This window comes from Protopterus annectens, chromosome 4.part1 (genome assembly GCF_019279795.1).
Source record: "Protopterus annectens isolate FY-2018-M chromosome 4.part1, PAN1.0, whole genome shotgun sequence".
In the NCBI taxonomy this organism is placed as follows: Eukaryota; Metazoa; Chordata; order Ceratodontiformes; family Protopteridae; genus Protopterus; species Protopterus annectens.
Genome location: NC_056734.1, coordinates 794,989,289 through 795,012,695, shown reverse-complemented (window position 1 = coordinate 795,012,695; position 23,407 = coordinate 794,989,289).

The window sequence follows — 23,407 nt, the reverse complement described above, 5'->3', positions numbered from 1 at the left end:
AGTAAGAATTTTCATGGGTGGGGGGTGTCCTTTCAGGGAACAAGTGGAGGAATAGGGGACGCAATCTCCTGTTAAGGTGCAGATACTCCAGCATATGTTCAGGCAATTTCTTAATCTGTCAGTGGGAGAGGAATTACTTCACAGTTTTCTTGGGGATATTCTAGTAAATTAAGTGGAAGAGGGGATGGACTAGGTTTTAAGCATTTGAGTTCAGTGCAGGGGAAGGAAGATATTTGGAAGGTTTGGTAGATAAGTTGGGTAGGTTATCGGTCCAGTTTTTGACAGTTACCCCTTTTGCCAGTTTTAGGGTCTAACCATTGGGCTTGGTTACTAAAAAGTTGGATGGGGCATTTCATTTTAATCACCATCTGTCTTGTCCTGAAGGGAACTCTTTTAATGAATTTATTTTAGCAGCTGAAGCAAAAGGGAGTTATGCATCTTTGGATAATGCAGTTTGGCAATTCAGGGATTTAAGGACCCATAGTTGGTAAAGGGGACATTGAATCTGTAGTCAGTAGGTGCTACATTATCGGGATGTCTTCTTATTAGATGAAGGGTTTGAAGGAACATTGGAAGGTATGAGGACATTTGTGGGGACGTGAAGAAGTGAGTGTCCCATTGGCTATGTCGAAGTTAGTAGACACAAGCAAGGCACTGGTTTCTTGAGATTGCCAGTGGATACAGGATGTGGTTTTGTTTTGATTAGTGGAAAAGATAAGTAATTTGGCAGGAAAGATTAGGTATGTGAAATCCAAGGATAAAGTATGCATTTGAGATGTTATGGAGCTATTAGGAGTTAAGAATTTTGCATGTCGGGCAGTTCGCCTGGGTCATACCTTTTGAAGATCTGTAGACATTTTCTTAAAAAGGGGGAAGAGCAAGCATCATTGGGTACAGGTTGAGAAAGGTTTGCAGGTTAATGTCTGGCAGGTTGGAAGGACAAACAGAAGAGGGATGTAGCCTTTTTAGAGTTACTTTCAATTTGAGCAGGAAAAAAAAGGTTACTTTTTATTGGGGCAATCTGGCAGTGGTACGAGCTGATGGTGTTGCCAGATGAGGTGTGTCAGGCTGGCCTGGAATAACCAAATGCTTGGTACAAGAATCCTGGGCAGTTTTTAAAAGGAAGGTGCATGGTAGGGTATGGAATGGTTTTGGTAAATCTGTGTTGCAGAAGCCTGAGGAAGAAGCATTTTGGTTGGAAGGTAAATCTGTGTTGCAGATGCCTGAGGAAAAAACATTTTGGTTGGAAGGATTATGGTTGAAATATTTGGTGCAGGTTGGGAACAAGGTAAGGCAATTCAGTTAGTTAAAGTGGACTTAGCTGCAATTAGCAGAGTTGCATGGGTGGCAGGGTTATGTGACTTCACTAAATCTTGCACTGTGGTTTATATGTCGAAGTGTTGGGGTAGGTTTGACAGTGTGAAGACTGACAAGACAGGATTTGAAGGTTTTGTTGCAGGGATTAATGTTGGTAATTGGAGATGGACTATACTTTATGTGTCATATTTATGGATATATTATGGCGTGGTTAATGTGTCAGAGTTGTTGGGGTCATTAGTTTGGCAGGATGTTTCATTGTTTTTGCTTCCATGCACATTTGGTTTTCTAGATCTTAAATGGATCAGTTGGGGAAGGACAGGCAGACTGTATTGGGGAATGACAGGAGTGATTGGTTGTGTCTGGTGGGTTGAGTGAGGAGGTTGCTATGGTCTCAAGTTGGGAGTTCTTAAGACTTTGTTTTAATCAGTAGAGGGTAAAGGATGACACTTATCAGTTTGTATATATGATGAGGAGAGATTTTCAGTGGGTTGGTTTTCCAGGAGAGAGATTTTTCACTCATTCTTTGCATATTGGAAGGGTATTGGATTTAAAGAAGTAAGGCAGACCAATTGAAGTTATTAAGATGGGTTGCTGGTCATCAAATACTTTCTTGTCTTATATTAGTTAATTGGATACTGTGAATGGCTTAGTATTAAATAAAAATGTCTTCTACAAGGTAAAAAAACCTCATTTATGGTCATTATTGTATTCGAATAACCAAACAACTACAAATCCAATAGTGGTTAACAAAAGCACGAAAAATATGCAAAAAAAAAACCACTTGAACACCAACAAGCTTAAAGAAATACAGGAACACAGGAATTAGTGTACAGAATACTTTAATCTCCGATTCATCAAAATAACATTCTCACAAACCTAACTCATTAAATACTACAAACAACCAATCAAATGAATGAATTAATTAGCATGAATAAAATATTCTCATTAAACTATTAACAATTTTTTTAAAAACACCTAATAAAGACTAAAATTATTTTATTTATAAAAGTCCCCTCTCTTTCAAAAACACTTAATATTAATCATATCATTGAGCCCTGGGTATTTATTCACCTCCATTTTTATTTGTCACAATGTCTCCCTTTGCTCTAAATAATTTCTATAATCTCCACCTCTATAATCAACCATACATTGTTCTAATATAGAACAAGCAACTTTTTATAATTCTTGCATTCTATCCTATGCTTGAAAAGGGTATTTTTCTCATCGTTCTTTTTTATACTGTATAAATGCTCTCTGATTCTATCTTTGGTTTACTATCATAACATCAAAGATGTGAACATAAACCTATCATATTTACGATTCACATCTCCGAAGAGCACAACAGTAAACTGTTTGTAATGCTGAAAGTACTGCAAAAGTCGAATTCAACTTAGTTGCAGTACGAAAGCTACAACAGCAAGCAGTACAGACCACACCCATACTACTTACACTGATATGTTTTGCAGGGGGCAAGCCCCCATGCACCCCCCACAACCCCTGCCACTTATATATTTCAATGTCGAGGTTGCACTACAGTGGGAAAAGGTTAATTTCCCGATCCCCTACTGTACCGTGAATGAACCTTACCACATTCACATCACCGATGACAGCTGTGCAAATGCACTTTGCATTCGCTAAAAGATTCTCTCACACTTATGCAGGTTAGATGAAACAGAATCGCCTAACTGTTAGTTGGCATTCCGAGTTTTATCTAACCTGCACTCAAGATTCTAATAGTAAACCTCTATCTTTCAATGTTCTTGTTGTCATACCTGTATAAAAGGCAATACAACAAGAGCATACACCCAAATAAATCACCCCTTTTTAAACTATCGGGAAACAGTCTAAGGAAATAAAGGGTCCTTCTAAAATGTAATGACAAATATTACAGTCTCCACATTTAAACATCCCTTTTCTCTTGTCAGTTAGGGTAGTTAATGGCATAATTTTAGTACTATCATTAAACAACAGCATTTTCATATTAACTCTATTAGCGTATACAAAACTTGGTACATTTCCTACTACTTTAACTAAATCATTATTACCGTCTAAAATCTTCCAGTTGTTTTGTATAATAAAAAATATAGCTTGATTAACCATTGTCATATCTAAATTACACACCATTTTATTCTCGTTTTCCCCACCTTTCTGTTTAAATGGAGACTCCCTATTACTGACAAAAGGTTTCTTTGATATAGGGGGAATATACTATCCCTTTTAGATAAAATTTCTTTCTCTATACTTAGTAACAACTCTTTCTTGTATTCCCTAGATAAAAATAAATTTGTAATAAGAGACATTTCTTTTTTCAACTTATCATCACTACTTATTCTACATGCTCTAATATATTGTGCTCTCAGAAGGTTAATCTTCATAAACAGAGGATGATTGCTTTTGTGAAGTAGATAGTTATTAGTAAATGTCTCCTTCCTATGAATACTATTCTCAAACTGTGTAGCCTTATAATTCCATTCTTAGAATACATCCAAAGATTCACCCAAGTACCATTCTCTCCAATAGTAAATTTTAAAAATTCTGATCATTGATATAATAAATGTAATAATTCTATACAATTCTCACAAGTTCCTTCTATTACTAAAAGCAGGTCATGTGCAAAGCTTTTATAATAAATCACTTTAAAAGTATTCATTTTGGCTTTAAAATCTTACATTCCCACCACCTTAAAACAACACTGACAAATGCAGAGGCTGCCGAATAGCCCATTGCAACCCCTTTCTTTTGTTTATAAAAATTGATGTTAAATATAAAATAATTATTTTCCAACAACACTTGCACCATGCTGCAATAAAATTTAATTTACTGGTTGGGAAATTTAGAAAATGTATTCAAATATTCTCTAACATAATCTATTCAAATTTTGTGGAGTATAGAAATAAATAGAGAGCAAATATCTTTAGTGCAAATACAAATTTTAATGGGGTCATATTTATATAGAGAGTTAAAAACTCTAAATGTATCTAAAAAATCCCAAGAATCCTTAATGTATGAATCTAAATCTTGTACTACTGGATTAAGTATAGCATCCACCAATGAAGAAGTTCCTTCTATAATATACCATGGACCTGACACAATCGTCCTGAAGAGAGGATCTTTAGGATCTTTGTGTACTTTAGGTATCCGAAAAAGTAACCTTACTTTTATTTGTAATAATAAAAAAGTAAAAAAAAAATGCTAAAAACATATAACACAAAACAAAAGGAATATTTAATAAAGAAACCAGTAAGCATTTTATTCTCGGCAAGTAAAATTAAATGCATGCCATCCACCAGGGCTTAACAATAGGGAAGATTTTATTGCTTTTTTTTTTAAAAAGAAAAGGTTAAAGCATTAATGTTTTTAGTCATGTGGCTTTTTTAGGTCAGGTGATGGTTTATTCATTATGCCTGTGATGGTTTTGTGGTTTAAAAAGCTGGGATAAAGAAATGTATGTCAATTTGAGAAACTCTTCTATGGGCGAAAGCACTTACTGGTTTCTTTATTAAATATTCCTTTGGTGTGCTCTTTAATACGCCTTTTGTTTTGTGTTACTTTTACTTATGATTATCTATTTTACAAAAGTTATACATTTCCATATCTAAATTTCCATCCATTAAATTCTCATATAAAAACAAATATACAGCTTTATAACTTTTCTGTATATCACTTACATTCACTAGTAAACACTCATCTTTATTTTTCAACATTTTTTCCAAATCAGATATATACACCTTCTGATCCATTAAAAGAAGCACTCCCCCTTTTTAGCTTTCATTACTCTAAGTTTCTTATTACCCCTAAACTCTGAGAGCATTCCTTTCTGCTAATTAAGATTGAAATGAGACTTTTTATTTTTTATTATGAAATAGCAATCTTATATCTCTTTCACAGACTGTCTCCAAAATGTTTTAAAGTATGGATTAGCATAGGATTATATGCAGAAAGCCTAACAAACATATAACTTTTCACATTGACACCTTTTAAAGCATAACTTAAATTCAATTTATGTGTAAACTGTTTTAAGTCCAACAATGTTCTTGACAGATCAGCTGTTCTTGAAGCAGAAAAATTTAGCCCAGGCTTTAACAACCTTTCATGTATTGGACTTAATTTAAAACTAGATAAGTTAAAAAGTCTAGTATTATACCTTTCTAACTGTCCATCGAGTAGTCTGACCCTTCCACTCTCAGGTTCTCACTGTCCAACTACTTTGCGACTCCTCATCTCTCTTTTGTATGAAAATCTTCAGTCTTGCAACAGAGTTCATGGTCTCAGATGTTCTAACATGATTAGGGGATTATAATGGAAGTTCTTGTGTATCCATATTGGCATTCTGTTGACTCTCAGCAACCTCCCCTTCATGTTCACTATTTGTCATCCCTGCAGTGATGTTTTGGTCTTTATTTCCTGTATTACTATCTTTGAATTCCGACTGATAGACCGGCTTAAAGGAACCACGATCTTTCACAGCACTATGCACTGGTAAAACTCTTTACATGAACTGTGATTTTTATTCTTGAATTTTAAATCAAACATATTATAATCTGTATGTGATTCATATGCCAAAATGTTCCTTTGTAATTTTTTATTTTTATGAATGGTTAATGTTTTCTCAAACTGTCCTAATTGCTGCAACATATTTTCCTATTCAGACTTAAAACTCAGTGCTCTAGACAAAATTAATTGAATTTGCTGTTAGCAATGAATTAGGTTTGTGAGAAGGACGAAAGTGGAGATTAAAGTATTGTGTACGCTAATTCCTGTGTTCCTGTATTTCTTTATGCTGGTTGGTGTTTGGGTTTTTTTGTATATTTTTCATTATTGTATTCATTGGGCAGCAAAGGGGGCTGCATTTAGGGCAGATAGATTACACTTGGGTTTCTATTGTTTCGGGTGGCATTGGGTTCCTTAGAGTCCAGGTGGTACATTTGGTAGGTAGTGATCTGGGAATAATTCCAAAGCTATACTTAACAATTCCAAAGCTATACTTGGTAGGTAGGATAAGTGAAGAATTGTTTACTGTAAAGAGGTTATATCCAAGTATGTGTATTATGTGGTTGGAGGTAGCACTATGGCTATTTTGGCTTTGGAGAGGGTTCATCGGTTTGTTAATTTTAGTTTGCTTAGGTAACTGGCTGATTTAGGTATTTATATGATACGGCATTGAGCTGTCGATGACAGGGATTCAGTTTGATTCTGAGAGAATGGAGTACATTGGAATGTTTTTGGTTTGGACCTTTTTAATGTACACTTAGGTTTGATTTTGGATTATTTGGTGAAGGTTTTGGAGTGAATGAGGGGGAAGAGCCTATGTCATTCTGGTTGGTGGAGAAGAGGGACTGGCTTGTCCCTATTCTGTTCCCCATCTGGTGTCGAATTTTTAATTCAATGAGTTGGAGAATTAAAGTGAGCAATAGGACACTGCTTGATAAGTAAAAATAAGCAAGCAAAGGTTAGGATGCTGCTTATTTGGTTAGAGTGAGCTTGGTTATGCTGCCATAGTAAAAGCAGTTTGGATGTTTAATTAAATGAGTGGAGAATAACAAGTGAGTGAGGGACACTGCTTGATAAGCAAAAGTAAGTGATTGGAGGTGAGGAAGCTGCCTATGGGATCATGGTGAGTGAAGTTATGTTGTCCTAGTAAATGGCTATATGGATGTTCGTGCTGTGATTAATAAATTAAAATATTGTTCAATAAAGTTATGTTTATGGAAGTTTAAAAAAGGTTGTCAAATGTCATTTAGGGTGGTGTGTTTATTGAGGGTGACCAGGAGAAATGAGGTTTGGGAAAAAAAAAATTCCAGGGACATGTTTGGGTGTGGGTCAGATAGGAATAATAATAGGAGTTAAGATGGTACTGGAAGAAAGTTAGTTAGTGGGGTGTGGATGAAATGATTAAATTGGGAGAATAGGAGAGTTGGGAGGAAATTAGGTAAGTGTAAGGAGGGGCTTAACTGGTTTTGTGTGAGTGTAACTGGGTAAGGGATCAGATTTTGGTGTGAACTTGCTACCCGCCCTCCCTCCCTCTTTTAGGGAACATTGAGGATTGTGTGGCAATTTTATAGATTTGGCGTTTAGGCAGAGAAGAGGGGCAGGCTTGTCCCTCTTTGGTTCCCCCCTCTGTTGTTGGATGTTTAATTCAATGGGTAGGGGAACGATAGTGAGCAGTGAAATGCTGCTTGATATGTTAAAGTAAGCGAGCAGATGTGAGAATGCTGCTTATTTGGTTAGAGTGAGTGTGATTATGCTGCCTTAGTAAAAGGAGGTTGGATGTTTAATTTAATGATTGGGGAATGACAGTTAGTGAGGGGACACTGCTTAATAAGTAAAAGTAAGCAAGCAGAGGTGAGGATGGTGCCTATTGGATTAGGGCGATCGCGGTTATGCTGCCATAGTAAATGGTTATATGGATGTTCATACTGTACTTAATAAATTAAATTATTGTTCAATAAAGTTATACTTATGGAAGTTTAATAAAGGTCATAAAATGTCATTTGGTGTTGTGTGTTTATTGAAGGGGTCCTGGACAATAGAAATTGCACAGACTTTTGTTTTATCAACACAATATGTTGTTTTATCACTGAAGATTACAGTATATTGTTGCTTTTGAAAAGTGTATGAGTGTGAGCATGTAAGGGCCTCTTAAAGCAGAGAGTAATTCCAGGGAACAAGTGAGGATAGCAGTGGGGTGTATATTAATTAGATTGGGGGCATTAGCATAAAGGTGACAATATAATTTCAGACAAACTCAAGTTGTCAGGTGCTGAAATCACTATGTGGAAGAAGTTCTGAGTTCAGCTGTCACTAACTTTGGTGTTAGAGATGGCTGTTGTGTTTATATGTTGTCTTGGCTGAAACTTTTCTTGGGACTAAGCTCCACAGGAGCAAAAAGGGAGCGCGCTTTAGAGGTGTAGGGTGTTAAAGAGGGGAAAAGATGGAAAATGATGGTGGTAACCAGGAATGTTGCAAGGATTAACAATCTAATCAAGAGAGAGAGAGAGAGAGAGAGAGAGAGTGTGTTAATAAATATGAATAGGGAGGAGCTTGGTTTAATTTTTTTACAAGAGAGAAAGTACATGGCCAGTGTTATGTTTATTAGTTTTCTATGTTTTCCTCTGTTTGGCTCTATTTCACTCAAGAGCTACAGCTAAACCTTGCAAAATACAAAAGTTATAAAGGAAGGGATAAAAGTGGTTGCCTTAAAGATGGGCAAAAGGAGGTGGTAGAAGTATTGAGGGAATTCTAAGGACTTTCTTTGAACAATGGAATGCGGTAAACATAATTAAAGATGAGGAAGGTAGATGAGTGATAGGTAATTGGCTATGGGGGAGCCGTGGATTGGTTTTGTGTTCTTTTATTGGCCTACTATAGACAGACCTGAGGTTTTCCATGACTGGATGAAGAATTTATAGTGATTAAAGAAAGAGGGAGAAAGAGTAATTATAAGGTTAATTTCAATGTGATGCTGGATCCCAATAGATACAGTCAAAAAACACTCACTGGGGAAAGGATACTAGTGGGATAGCTGGATATGTGGCAAGAACTATGACAGGAGTGGAAGAGTTTACTTTTTTGAGGTGTGAAAGAAAACAAGCTGGTAGATTGGATAGATTATTGCTGGTTAGGAAAACATTTGAGGAAACCGAAGCTGTACACTATCTGATCATGCTATCGTTAAAATGAGCTTGGAGGTAGGAAATCAAACAGTAGTTAGATGGTAATAGAATATGGAGCACTGGAAGAGTGATGATTAAAAGGGAACAATGCATGGTTAGGGAGATTGTAGACTTCAATAAAAACTCCAAGGGTACACTGGGAATCTGTGAATGGGATGGGGTGAAACCTGCATGGAGAGGTAATATCATGGAAAGAAGAGGAATAATGAAAAAAGAAAGGGTACAAAACTGATACTGTAGAGGACTGGCTTAGAAAGTTGCAAAATGCCACGCAAGGATAAGAAAAGGTTCAGGATATAAAAAGGGCAGCGTAAGCAGCCTAAGGGACATACTAAGAGAATGAGAGGAATCTAAGATAAAAGCAAGATGGTGAGAATAGGGGCAAGTTGATGGGTGAGGGGGGAGGCTGACATCAAGATTCTGATATGGAAAATCAAGGAACAAATAAATACAGACTGGATTAGTTCAGTGGAAGGTGAAAGAGGAGGGGAAAGCCATACAAATGAGCAGATAAGGGTATAATTTTGAAGTTATTACATCAAGCTTTACAAAATGATGGACCCCAGAGTTACAATGGACTATAAACAGGAAGGATGTGTATTCTGTCTGGAGGAACAACAAAGTATACATTTGTGAATAGGAAAGAGGGAGGTGATTGAGGCTATCAGGCATCTGAAGGGGGGGGGGTGAGTGGGCCAGATGGGTACCCCATTAATTTCTATAAAAGGGTGGATTTTTAGGTGAATGGTATAATGACAGATCTGTTCAACAATATTATTGAAGAAGGGAGATTAACTAATTATGTGGAAGAGGCCAGAACAACTGTACTGTGTAAACACTAAGGGAAAGAGACAGATGTCAAAAACTATTGGTTTATATCCTTATGCAATTTAGATACCAATGTTTTTACTCATATTTGCAACAAGATTGGGAAAAAGTTCTTCCAAGAGTAATTGGTGATGAGCAAGTGCGATTTATTAAAGGTAGATCATCCAAGGGTCATTAGTGTACTCATTAAATTGTGTAGAATGGGCTGAAGAAAGGGGCCAGGGAAATGTAGGGATTGGATTAATGGACATCCAGAAGACATTTGACTATGTCTCATGGGACCTTGTGATAGAGACTTTGAAAGAGGTAATTGAATATGGTTCATGACTGAAGGGAGTGAAATATTGCGGTGGTGGTGCTGCGGTAGCGTTGTCGCCTCACAGTAAGACATTGTCCTGTTCGATTCTCAGCTAAAGCGTCTTCTGTGTGGAGACATGCGTGAATGGGCGTACCTTCGTTGAAGGTTGTGCATCAGGGCCGGCAACTCGGTATGTAAAAATCCACTGCCAATCATTAGCGGACCGGAGTTCCGCAGTGGCGACCCCTAATCGGGAAAAGATGAAAGATACAACAACTTGAAGGGAGTGAAATCCATCTATGAAGCCACAAAGTCCCATTTACATACTAAAGGACTTACAGAAGAAATAATATTAGAAAGATCAACATGTCAGGGTTGTTCTTTTTTCACCAGGGTTACATTTAATGGTCATTGAATGCCTCATGTAGTGAGTCAAATAATGGTGGATGAAGCAGCATTGTGAATCTGTTTGCAGATAACTGTATGATGTGCCTTAAGTATGTAACTGCACAATTACTGGAGGTATTGGAGGCATTCAGCAGTTTTGGCAGAGGGTATGGGCTCTGTTACCTCCCCAAAACCTTTGTGGTGATATGGATTGGAACTAAATAGATGGAGGAATGACCTGTACTTCCTGAAAAGAAGGGTGGGAAAAGGTACTTGGAGCATAAGGTGTATAAGGCAGTAACTGAAATCAGAACCCAGACATGGGTAGAGCTTAAAACAAAGATAGGGAAACATTAGACACGTGGCTGGACAGATTTTTAACAATTGCAGGTTGTTAGGTTAGGAGTCATTTAAAATACAGTATTCTCTTTGCATAAGCCTAGAAATGCAGCCATATTAAAGTAGGCTTCACAGTTTACATAAAGTTTCAACAAATAGGTTCATAGGTTCATAGGTAGGTACTAGGCTATTGGCCCTAGGGCCTATACAAGCCTAGCCAAAAATGTACCCGGGCTTTTTCCACCCAAGAAAATTATATTCCTGTGCCCCTGTCAAGCAGAACCACAGAAGTGATCCCCGGGGTGAATTTCCTATTACCCATCCAATCATCAAGATTTTTCTTGAAGAGTGCTAATGAGGAGTTCTGTTTGACATAGATAGGTAGTCTGTTCCAGAGTATGGGAAGTCTCTGGGACAGGAATCTATCCCTCCAGCATGTTCTGTTTATTGTGATGACAAGGTTTAGATCCCTAGAGCATGTAGCTCGGAGGGATTGGGATTTCTTTAAGTGGAGCATGTCCAACAGCTCTGGGTTTGACATAGCTTTGTATGTTAGGCAGAGATCGCCTCTGAGTAGGTGATATGTGACGGAGTAAAGCTGGAGTTTTTTGAGACTGTCGGCATAAGGCATCTGTTTGAGGCCAGTAATCCTCTTTGTGAGGTATTTTGCGGCCTTTCCAGTTGTTGTAGATGTCTTGTGAGGTACAGACATCTACAACAGTGAAAATAACCTTCAGTCAAGAATACTGCAAAGAGCTGAATGTGCTGTACATCTGAGTACAAACACATCACGTTTGTATGTTATAAGGCTTGGGAAACCAATGCTAAGGAGGTGTGTAGAACAGGGATTTTGTATTATAAAGAAATACTTCAGTCACAGTCAGTGAAGTCAGTAAGTTGGTTTGGACTGACATACAGAAAAGATTAAATATCCAACATTTCAGAAAGTAAATTAGCTTTTGAACTAATATGCAAAAAGGTCTTTTGCAGTACAGACATTCAAGCCTGAGCACAGAAATCAGGTCAAATATTCATACTCTTCAGAAGGAAAAGATTGTTTCAGTCAATATTATTCAGAAGAATCAGAATATACCTGAATAAACTTTGGAAATATTTATCAGCACTGTTATTGTTAACCAGCACTCCAGGATTTCTAGACTGTAACTGAAGACAGTATTTGAATTTTTGTATATTGTTAACATCTAATAAAGCCTTATTAACCAATCAATAGTGTTTGCAGAATTTATTCTGAAAAGTGCAAAACACTTGGTTCATAAAGGAGAGACTGGCACTTGTTCATCACAAGTTTGGGTAATTAACAGACTTTCATTTCAGTCTTGTTTTAGTTGTTTCCGGTTAAATGCTGTATACTACAGTCTGATCAATTCTTTGAGAGGTAACATAGAAATAGTTTGTACAATTATTCTTCTGCATATATTGTGTTTTGCGCAGCATATACAAATCAGTACAATATGTAAGATTACAAGTGATATCCACCTGATATGTGACAGAGTTGTGTAGAAAAGCAAGAGAAAGAATCACGAAGGATAGACAGCCGGCTCATACAAAACTGGGAGGATGGGCATAATGCAACATTTTCAGTGGTATGTGACCACTATAAATAATGTGCAAAGGCTTAGATGCTTAGGAAATTAAAATATTTCAAGGGTTGCCTGAGAAAGGGGCTAGAAGGCTGGAAATGGGAAGAAAATGAGCAAGGTAAAGGATGATCCCAACAATTTGATGCATAGGCTGCTGGGTTATAAATTACAATTCGTAGACGAAGAGTACGGAAGTAGGGCCCTATGAGGGAGTTGCCCAAATGAGCTGGAGAATAAGCTGGAAGACTGCTAAGAAAAGGGCATTAGGAAAGTGAGGGACATAAGGAATGAACAATTAAATGAGGGGATATCCTTCCCTGTCCCCTAAAAAGAGAATAATTTGCAAAAAAAGAGATGGCTGTTGAATGAGATGATTCACAGAGCTAATTATCAGAGTACTCAGAAGAGTCAATATAGGAAGGAGAAATATTAAATTATGAAGTAGGCCTAGCATTATATATATATATATATATATATATATATATATATATATATATATATATATACTGGGGATCAGCATAGAAGGATAGTGCATGGGTGGTACAGAATACATGTAAGTATACCTCAAGAAGGATGATACCCATCCAGAAAGCATTACAGATGCAGAAAGAAAATGATCAGCTGTATATCTGGTGGACATGTGAGGCGGTTGTATTAATGTATGGAATGGCACAACAGAAATATGTTATGGAGTAAATTACTAGGAAAAAGATATCACAGCAAAGCAACTTGTGCCTTTTTGTAGTAATTAAAGGAAGGAAATGAATTAGAAATGAAAGAATAGAGCTACAGCTTACTGGGGAAATGAGAAGGGTGCTAGCTAACGTATGGAAAGGGGAGGGTCTGGAAGATGATAGAGAAGGAGGAGAGAGGATCTGGATGAATAAATTATGGAAAGGGTAGGTACAAGAAGATGTCAAATGAATGGGGAAGGGCAAGCAATGGGTAGACCAAACAAATAATATGACAAGAGTGATGCAACAGGAGGAATGGTAGTTATAATGGAACAGGTGTGGTTAGTAATAAGTGCAGGTAGGAACAACTTTCCAAAAACTGAATGGTGTAGAGAATTAGTACCCAGGACACTGAGCCTGGTGATTAATACAACATGAAATGTGTAAAGGAGGGAACCTCTGGTGAAGAAATGTCATAGCCCCTTTTGTGGCGTATTGCGGCTATGCTTGAGGCATGAATGAGTAGAGAAATTAGCATATTGTATCTAATGAAGTAGGATACAAGTGATATGTATTGGAGTTATCAGTACCATGACAAAGAGGTTGTATAATTTAGTAGTCAATTGTTTAATGTATATTACATGTATTATAACAGTATTGCTGATACTTGTATTGTATATCAAGCAATAAAAAAGACAAAGTTTTAAAAAAAAAATGCATGTGTCACATCTGCTTTATATGTAGGAACAAATGATAAGCCATTAATCAATGGTGTTCTATGGCCATAAAAATAAACAATATTTGTTTGTTACCTAAAAGAGTTGTATGCTTCCACAGGGATGAATTGTATCATAAGCTCACTCCTGTTGCCTTTGCTCATGTTGCATTTGTTAAAAAAATGGGGCTTCTTGTGGCAATGAAAACTGCCCAATTCATTGCTACGTCATTTCTAACCTAGTCTCTGATGTTCCCACTACTTTCTATTGATTTCCAGGATGAGTTATTTGCAATTACCCATCTAATCATTAAGGTTTCATTTGAAGAGGGTGAAGGGGGCTGCTTTCTTTAACATGAAGGAACTTGTTTCAGATAAGAAGAATTCTTTGAGTTGGGTGTCTGCCATACCAGCAGATTAATGTTTAGGTTTCAATGCAAGTTAAAGTATTTTGTACAGGCATTCAATGTGTCACCAGTTTTACAAATATGAATTAGGTAACTCATGACATAGATATTTGAAACCTTGTAAACCAGGCATAAGTCACCCCTAAGGAGTCTCTGCAAGACTGTGATTATCTTTGTGATTGAACATTGGGATGTTTCAAGTGGATTATGAGTCTGACCAAGTATATGACAAAGGCACATTTTATTCAATTATGGGTCTAATAATGGAAGACTAGGAAGATACAATGATAGCTTTGGACCTATAGGAAGTACCCTTGGTAATCTGTTGTGCTAAATAGAAATATTTCCTAATGATCACGGATTAATGGTGGGTCAAAGCTCTTTGACAACCAATGTGCCTAGTCCTCTGATAACGTTATCCATTAATGTGGTAGAAACAAGAGTCCTTCTGTTTATCAAAGGATACCATGCTACATGTTGTGGCACTTAGCTTGAGACAGTGGTCGTGGCACTATTTGTTTGCATGTCCTAGATTTTCTTGTAGAATCAGTCAGTCCCCAGGGATCTGATTATGGCATGGAGTTTGCAATCATCAATGCACTTAGTCAGCCAATGGTCTCTTATGTCAAAATTGACATAAGAGGACAATGCACCAAATAGCAGAAATTCCAGTTCCAAATCCAGTGGGATAATGCTTTAAGTTCTCTTCAAGTTCTGCTTCTTTAGTACTTGGAACCTTGCTTTCCCATTGATAAGCTGGATTTCCAATACAGACCTTTATGTGCTCCTCTTCCAGCCTTCTCTGTCAATCATGTTGATCACAATGATCATCACTGAGCTGCTTCTACTGTCTGCAAAAAGGTTCTCCACAATAGAAATGGCCTCGGCACATGTTGCAACAACTTGAATAACCACATGGAGAAATAAGTTTTCAGCTTTGCTACATTGTTGAATTACATATGCAGTATCACTCTCATGTGCTGCTTTATCTAGTTTAATTACTATTATTTATTTACTTGTAGATTTTTTTTGTTTTTTCGAAGTGATCTTGAATCTGTCTGTAGTGGTAAAGTCTCAAAACCCACTTTGTTGAAACACACAGACAATTCTCTATAGAAAAGACTCCTGTCTTCTATGCCATTTGGAAATTGTCATTCTTAATTCTTTTAGCAATTGTTTCAAATGGATACATCATTCAAACTATATGTTTTCCCAAACCAAATACTTGAAGTTGTATTTTTTTCATATAATCTGGATAACACTGTGGAGAAAATGCAAGCTGTCTCTGTTACAACTCCCTATCATATACATTCTGTGATGCCCATTCACTGGCCCAGTAATCAAGGAGGATCAATTCTCACCACTAACACCAGTGATGGGCATGCACGTTGGGAGGATAACAAGTACACACACAGTAAAGTACAATTTCCCTTAAGAGCACACAGGGATCACAGTCAGTCTGGGGCTGGTTTCTCCCTTTCTCTCCAGATCCCCAATAAGACTCTCCACTGGCACAGCTATAGGGTTCAGATCTCAGCCTAGTGGTCAAGCTAAAACCTCCACCACCCTCTCTGTCCAACCAGTGCTTCATGTCCCTGCCCAATTAGCTGACACACACATACTTAAGATAAGAGCTACATACAAACACACAGACACTCCTGGGGATGGCTGGCACAGATTCTCCAGCTATGTCCCCTTCTTGCCCAGACTATAAGGTAGAAATCACTGCCACTAACCACTCATATCAGCTACTTATAAGGCCCTTACCAAAGGGTGCCCAATTTTACTGTACAATATCATTATCCAAATAGTAAGTGCGACCCAGGGCAAAAGGTATTGCTGTGGTTTAGTACAGTATCACTAAATACATGCAAGTACATGAAAGTAGTCTAGAGCTTAAATTATCTCTACACAAAACAGCCACAGTTGAAAGGTTTAAAAATATTTAATAATAAATAATAAAAACACAAGACAAATTTCTTCAATTCAACACAGTGCTAGTCAAGAGTTCAGACACAGGAACTTTAAAACAATACTGATGGATAGTCTGACATACATATAGAAAACAGCTAGTCTAATCTTACTATTTTCTATCTATTTCTAAGAGAAACAATGTTCTAAATAACTTACATACATACAGAGCAAAGGCAAACTGCTGGTGACTAGATGTGTTCAGGTTCAGGCAAAATCCAAAATGCTTAATTTTCTCTATCTGAGAAATTCTTAAATTGATAACACAGCACTACTCAATCATTTCATGGTACATCACTCTTGACACTTTGCTGGTTCCCACGCTAACAGAAACTCAAAATTTACATTTCTTTTTGTAGTCTTGCACCTGGTCAGGAAGCCACAGCAATAAAAGATATTTTACATGCAAAATCTAGCAATTAATGCTTGTCCTAATACAATAGAAAGAATTCCTTAGTCCAGATATCCTGTCTCCAAGCTTTGAGTTCAAACAGTCATAAAATGCTTTAAGTTTTCAGCTTTCTTCCAGCAAAGTGCACTGTGGTTACATTTCTGAAGCTCAGTACAACATATAGTTTAATCATAACATATAGTTCTCTTTAAATTTGTGGAACAAGCCTTTGGATTACAATGACATAGAATTATTTACAAAATTCTATCTGGCTGGGCTGGCAGCCCCTCAGGTTTTCACATTCCACCCCCCCCACCCGGAGAATTCAAGCTAGTTTTCCAAGTAACCCTTGAGAAATGTTGCTTGAGAGGTTTATAGGTTCATAGGTTCATAGGTTGGTACTAGGCTATCAGCCCTAGGGCCTATACAAGCCTAGCCATAACAATTCCCTGGCTATTTCTTCCCACATTATTTACTTTCCTGGACCCCTGTCTAGCAGGGCGACTGACGTGATCCCTGGGGTGAATTTCCTTTCTCCCATCCAATCATCAAGGTTCCTCTTGAAGAGGTCCAAAGAGGCACTCTGCTTGACATGTATGGGCAATCTATTCCAGAGTCTGGGGAGTCTCTGGGTCAGGAACCTATCCCTCCAGCATGTTTTGTTTATTGTGATGACAAGGTTTAGATCCCTGGAGCGTGTAGCTCTGAGGGATTGGGATTTCTTTAAGTGTAGCATGTCCAACAGCTCTGGGTTTGACATGGCCTTGTATGTTAAGCAGAGATCGCCTCTGAGTAGACGATATGCGACAGAGTATAGCTGGAGTTTTTTAAGGCGGTCAGCGTAGGGCATCTGCTTTAGGCCTGTGATTCTTTTAGTGAGGTCTATCTGAGTAGGTCTATCTGAGTATATCTTACCCCATTACCTATCTTGAGATCCCATCTGTATTGGCGTTGCTAACCCCACTGCACTGACATATCATATGCTTGCAACCCTAGGCTCCATCTTAGCAGCTTGGCATTTTGCTGTCTGGCTCGGTGTAACCATGTTAGGGGACTGTGATCTGTTACTACAGTGAATTCCCTTTCATACAGATAAGGCTGAAGTTTCTGCAGTGCCCACACTATGGCTAGACATTTATTTTCTACAGCTGCATAGCATTCCTCCCTGGGTTGAAGTCTACAATTGAGATAAACTACTGGGTGCTCTTTTCCCTCTGAAGAAAGCTGGCTAAGTTCAGCCCCCACCCCATGGTTCAAAGCATCTACCTGCACAACAAGTTCTTTGCTGTAATCTGGACTGGTTGACACAGGCTGTCCTCCCAAAGCTTCTTTAAGCTCCTGGAATGCCTGCTCACATGATGTGGTCCACACTACCTTATCTGGCCTGTTTATCCTTGTCAGGTCTGTGAGGGGAGCAAATATGCTACTATAACTGGGGACAAACTTTCTGTAGTACCCTGCTGTCCCTAAGAATACCCTCACCTGTTTTTTGGTAACAGGTACAGGCCATGCCTGATTGGCTTCCACTTTGGCAGGTTCAGGCCTGATTGTACCACTCCCCACACTATGTTCCAGGTAGGAGACCTCTGCCATACCCACCTGACACTTGCTGAGCTTAATGGTCAACCCTGCCCTCTGTAGTCTGCCCAGCACCTCCCTGACATGCTGAAGGTGCTCTTGCCAGGAATGATTGTAGATGGCAATATCATCTAGGTAAGCAAGGGCAAACCCTCCTGCTTCTGCTAGGATATGATCTAAAGTTGCTGGCACATTTTTCATCCCAAAGGGTATCTTTGTGAACTCATAAAAACCAAAAGGAGTCACAAAGGCTGACCTCTCTCAAGCAGTGGGAGTTAAGGGCACCTGTCAGTAACCCTTGGTAAGATCAATGGTGGTAAGATACTTAGACCCATCCAGCTGCTCTAGGACTTCATCTGTACTAGGCAAGGGGTAAGCATCTGACTCTGTGTGACTATTTAATTCCCTGTAGTCCACACAGAACCTGGTGCTGCCATCCTTCTTTGGCACCAGCACCACTGCGGAGGCCCAGGGACTGTTGGACTCTTGAATTACCCCAAGTTCCAACATTACCTGTATCTCCTCCCTCAGAGTCTGTTTGACTCTCTCAGGCAGCCTATATAAGGGGCCTGCCTAATAGGCCTTTTGGGTCCTGTATCCACCTGATGCTGCACCAGGTGGGTGCACTCTGGTTCCCAGTGAACATGTCTCCAAACTCCTGTAACACTGCTCAGATTTCTTGAACCTGGGAATGAGACAGCTGCTGGGACATTGCTACCCCTTCCACTGAGGTGTCAGTCACAGCCTCACTGAGGAGATCAGTCACCAGATCTCCCTCAGACTCCTCCTGCAATCCACTGCAAATACTCAGCACAAGGGTCTCCCTATCATGGTAAGGTTTCATCATGTTAACATGGTACAATCTGTGCCCCTGTCTCCTGCCTAGCTGTTCTACCATGGAGTTAACATCACTTTCCTTTCTTACCACCTTGTAGGGTCCCTCCCAGGCTGCATGCAGCTTGTTGTATCTCACAGGAATGCGAACCATTACCTGGTGCCCTACAACATACTCTCTAGCTCAAGCATTCCTGTCATAACAGACCTTCTTCTTCTGTTGGACTTCTGCCAGGTTCTCCTTGGCCAAGCCCATGAGATCCCTGAGCCTTGTCCTGAGGTTTAGGACATATTCCACAACAGACTCCTTGTGAGATTCACACTCACCTTCCCACGCATCATGAATTAAGTCTAGAGGCCCCCTCACCCTCTACCCATACATCTCAAATGGTGAAAAACCTATGGATTCCTGGGAAACCATTCTGTAAGCAAACAACAGATGGGGCAAATATTTGTCCCACTCCCTCTTAATCTGGTCTGCAAATGTTCGTAGCATGGACTTGATTGTAGAGTTTAACCTCTCAACAAGATCATAAGTCTGGGGATGGTAGCGGGAGGTCATCAGGTGCTTAACCCCCACAGTACTTCCACAGACAAGCCAGCAGGTCTGACATGAAACTGGCACCTCTGTCAATTAGCATTTCTTTTGGGAAACCTACCCTGCTGAAAATCTGTAACAAAGCATTTGCCACATTTTCTGCCACAATGGAGGACAAAGCCACTGCCTTAGGGTATCTTGTAGCATAATCCGCTTCCACTGGGATATATTTTTTCCCTGTGAAACTTGGGGTACTCAGAGGCCCCACAATATCTATAGCTACCCTCTTAAATGGCTCCTCATTCACAGGCAGAGGCATCAAAGGAGCTCTCACCTTGTCTCCTTCCTTGCCTAGCTTTTGGCACTGCTCACAGGTCTTGCAGTACCCTGTTACATCTCCAGAAATTCCAGGCCAATAAAAGTTCTGCAGAATACATCTCCTTGTATGTTTTATGCCCAAATGATCTGCAAAATGAATATCATGGGCTATGGCTAGAAGCACCAGATGGTAGGCTCTAGGCACTGAAGTGACTTCACTGGAGCCTCAGAGTTTGGTGTATTCTACACCAATGATGGAATGTCCTGGTGTTACCAAAAGTACTGAACCAGCTACCCACAATGACTTAGGTCCAGCGGGTATAAGAAAGATACTGCCACCACAGTCTCAGCTGAATTTTCTGATTCTGCCCCGCCCTATTCATATGGGGAGGAAATACTCTTCAACAACGAAACACAGAATGGACAGAAACACAAAGAACCCCCTTCTGTCCAACAGAACCACTCCTTGAAAAAGATGTGGAGGTTGGGAGCCACAACTTAGTTTGGAATATTTCCAGACATGTTTTAACACAGCATGAATTGTCAGTATTGTCAAAAGGGTTATCGTTTATACCCACGGCTATAGTGGATTTTGTTGACTGTATGATTAATTTACGTTTGTTTGCACGTAATTTGTCTTTACATATGTTTTTTGATGATGGACCTAATATTTCTGAGAGGCAGGACACTGAATTTAAGGTTTTTAGGAAACCCAGTGTTTTTACACCAGCTTTTACACCAGCACTTAATGTCTTCCTCATAGTTTGTGAGAAAGAAATATATCAAGTCATTAATAGACTACAGATGACAAGTTGTAATAATCTGACTAGATTTGAACAAAAAGCCTTGAATGATTTAATTAAGAATGAAAATATAGCTATCTGCCCGGCAGACAAAGGTGGCTGTGTAGTGATTTAGATTCTGGATATTATTATGATATGATGAATCAGATGTTGTCTGATACTAATACATATATTAGTGTAGAAGCTGATATTGTGAGTGTGATGAAGAATAGAACAGATAATTGTTTACTTGAATGCTTTAATCTAGGTCTACTTACAAGGAACTATTTGATTATTTTATTACTGAATTTCCTGTCGTTCCTCAGATTCATGGCTTACCCAAGATCCACAAACACCCTACACTCCCACAGTTTAGATCGATTGTAGCTGGGAGTGGTTGGTTGACTCAGGCTATGCCCATTTATTTGGACAAACAACTTTGAATAGCTCTTGATATGAGTGAAGTTGTATTGAAAGATACTGAAACTTTTTGAGAGATTTATATAATGTGACCAGAGAGGGGGATGTGTCAGATATTCAATTTTTAGTGATGCTAGATGTTGTATCCCTGTTTACGTGCATTCCTAACCAGGAAGGCATTAGTATGGTCAGGGCAGTTTTGGCTAGGTGTAATAAATTTGATATGAAGCATATTGACTTCCTGTGCGTGCTTCTAGAGCTGGTCCTTGAACACAATATCTTTATGTTTCAGGATAAATGTTACTGGCAACAATCTGGCATGGCTATGAGGACCATCTGTGCTAATTCTTACACCAATTTGGTGATGTCAGAATGGGAATTCCATCATGTATTGCGATAACATAGAGGTCATATTGCCATATATAGATGTTTTGTTGATGACATGTTTATTGGTTGGAAAGGGAACAAGCAAGAACTTGATTTGTTTTTTTTTCATTCTTTAAATAATAGTAGTCATTTTTTGAAATTTACCTTCACTTGCTCCCAAGTCACTGTTGATTTCTTGGATGTGAACATCCAGCTGGAGAATGGCAAAATGCTGACCAGGTTGCATAGGAAGGACTGTTATAGACCGTCATATCTCCATAGGCGGAGTATGCATCCACAACATATATTTGAGAACATTGTGAGTGGTCAAGACTTCAGGGTCTCAAGGTTGTCATGTACTACCTCTGACTTTGAAGGAAGTTTGTCAGATTAGAAGAAAGAGTTTGCCATCAGGGGTTACACCCAAGTTGACGTTGATCCAGCTTGTGCCAGAATAACCAATGAGCATGAGAGTAGAGCGTGTCTGTATTTTTCTGCTCTGTATAGGCAATCATTTAGATCACCTCATAGGTATTGTTGTCCTCCCATTGTTTTGAAATTCTCCCATGGTGTTAATATGGTGAAATATATAGTTACCAGGAATTGGCATATTTTACAGACTGACAGCAGATGTTCCGATATATTAGCAGATGGTCCCAGATTTGTATATAAGAAGCACAGTAATTTAAGGCAACAGTTACGTTTTCCTAGACATGTTATGTCTGGATTCCAAGTTTTGATGGGTACATCTAAATGTCATAAATGCAATTTTTGTCAGTTTATAGATGAGTCTAGGTTCTTTAGGCACCCTTTCACAGGCTACTTATGGAAGTTGAGGGCATCTGCTGATTGCTCCACCAGGAATGTGGTTTGTCAGTGCTGTTATAAGTTCTACGTTGGTAAGATGAACAAGAGCTTAAAAGAAATAATTAGGGACCATGTGTACTGCATGAAGAAGCAATATGATTTTAGTGCCTTAGCGAAACATGCTTTGTCTGCTGGCCCTGAACATAACTTTGTCTTCCAGGTATTATGTGTGATCAGCCCAGGTCTGCGAGGTGGTGATATAGTGACTCGTACTGAGGTGGTCGAGTTAGAGTGGATCTTGAGGTTGGGGTCACACCTAGTTATGGGGTTGAATGATCATGTCCCCATTAAGCCTGCATTAAGGAATAAATGGCTGTAGGGTGTTTATTGTTTGTTTATGTATTTATGAATATCTTTCATGTTTTATTTATTTGTGCTAATGTTTTTATTATTTTTTATTTTTTATCAGATTTTTATGCTGGTAAATATTATCTACTTTATACGCCTTTAAGCTGAGAATGTGGCTGCATGAATGTTTGTTCTATTGGCTGTTAAGCTGTTTGAGATGATGTCATTTGCATATAAGTTATTCTGTCCCCATTCATGTATGTCTGAAGAAGTGGTATGGTATTACCATGAAAGCGCTAACTTTCTTTCTCTGCAATAAAGTTTTTTGGTACGATTACTTGCTGGTTCATTAAGTTTTTGGATTTAGCTGCATATCGAGCTGTCTTCTGCCTGCTTTGGGAATTTTACAGTTTTACAGGCTCTAGGCACTACCAGCTTCTGTACTCTCTCACTTTCTAGCTCTCCCTCAGGGGTCCACTCTCTATACAGTAACCCTTTGTCCCAGTATACTGATTCCCCACTCCCTTGAGAATCAGGTGCCTCACTAGCTACCTGCCTCAGGCCTAGCAATGTAGAGTCTGAGAGCTGAGCCTGTTTCAACTGTCTCTTAGTAATCCTTCCCAACTCCACTTCCACAGGACATCTGGCATCCTCTCACTGAGTGGTGTCTCACTGTCAGCCTGGGTACTACTACTCACCTCTCCCTTTGCAGTCACTCTGTCCAAGGGACCATCAGTACCCACAAGCAACTGTGGCTAACCTTCAGTCTCAGTGGTACAGGGTAGCTCCTGCCCTGAAGTAACCACCTCACC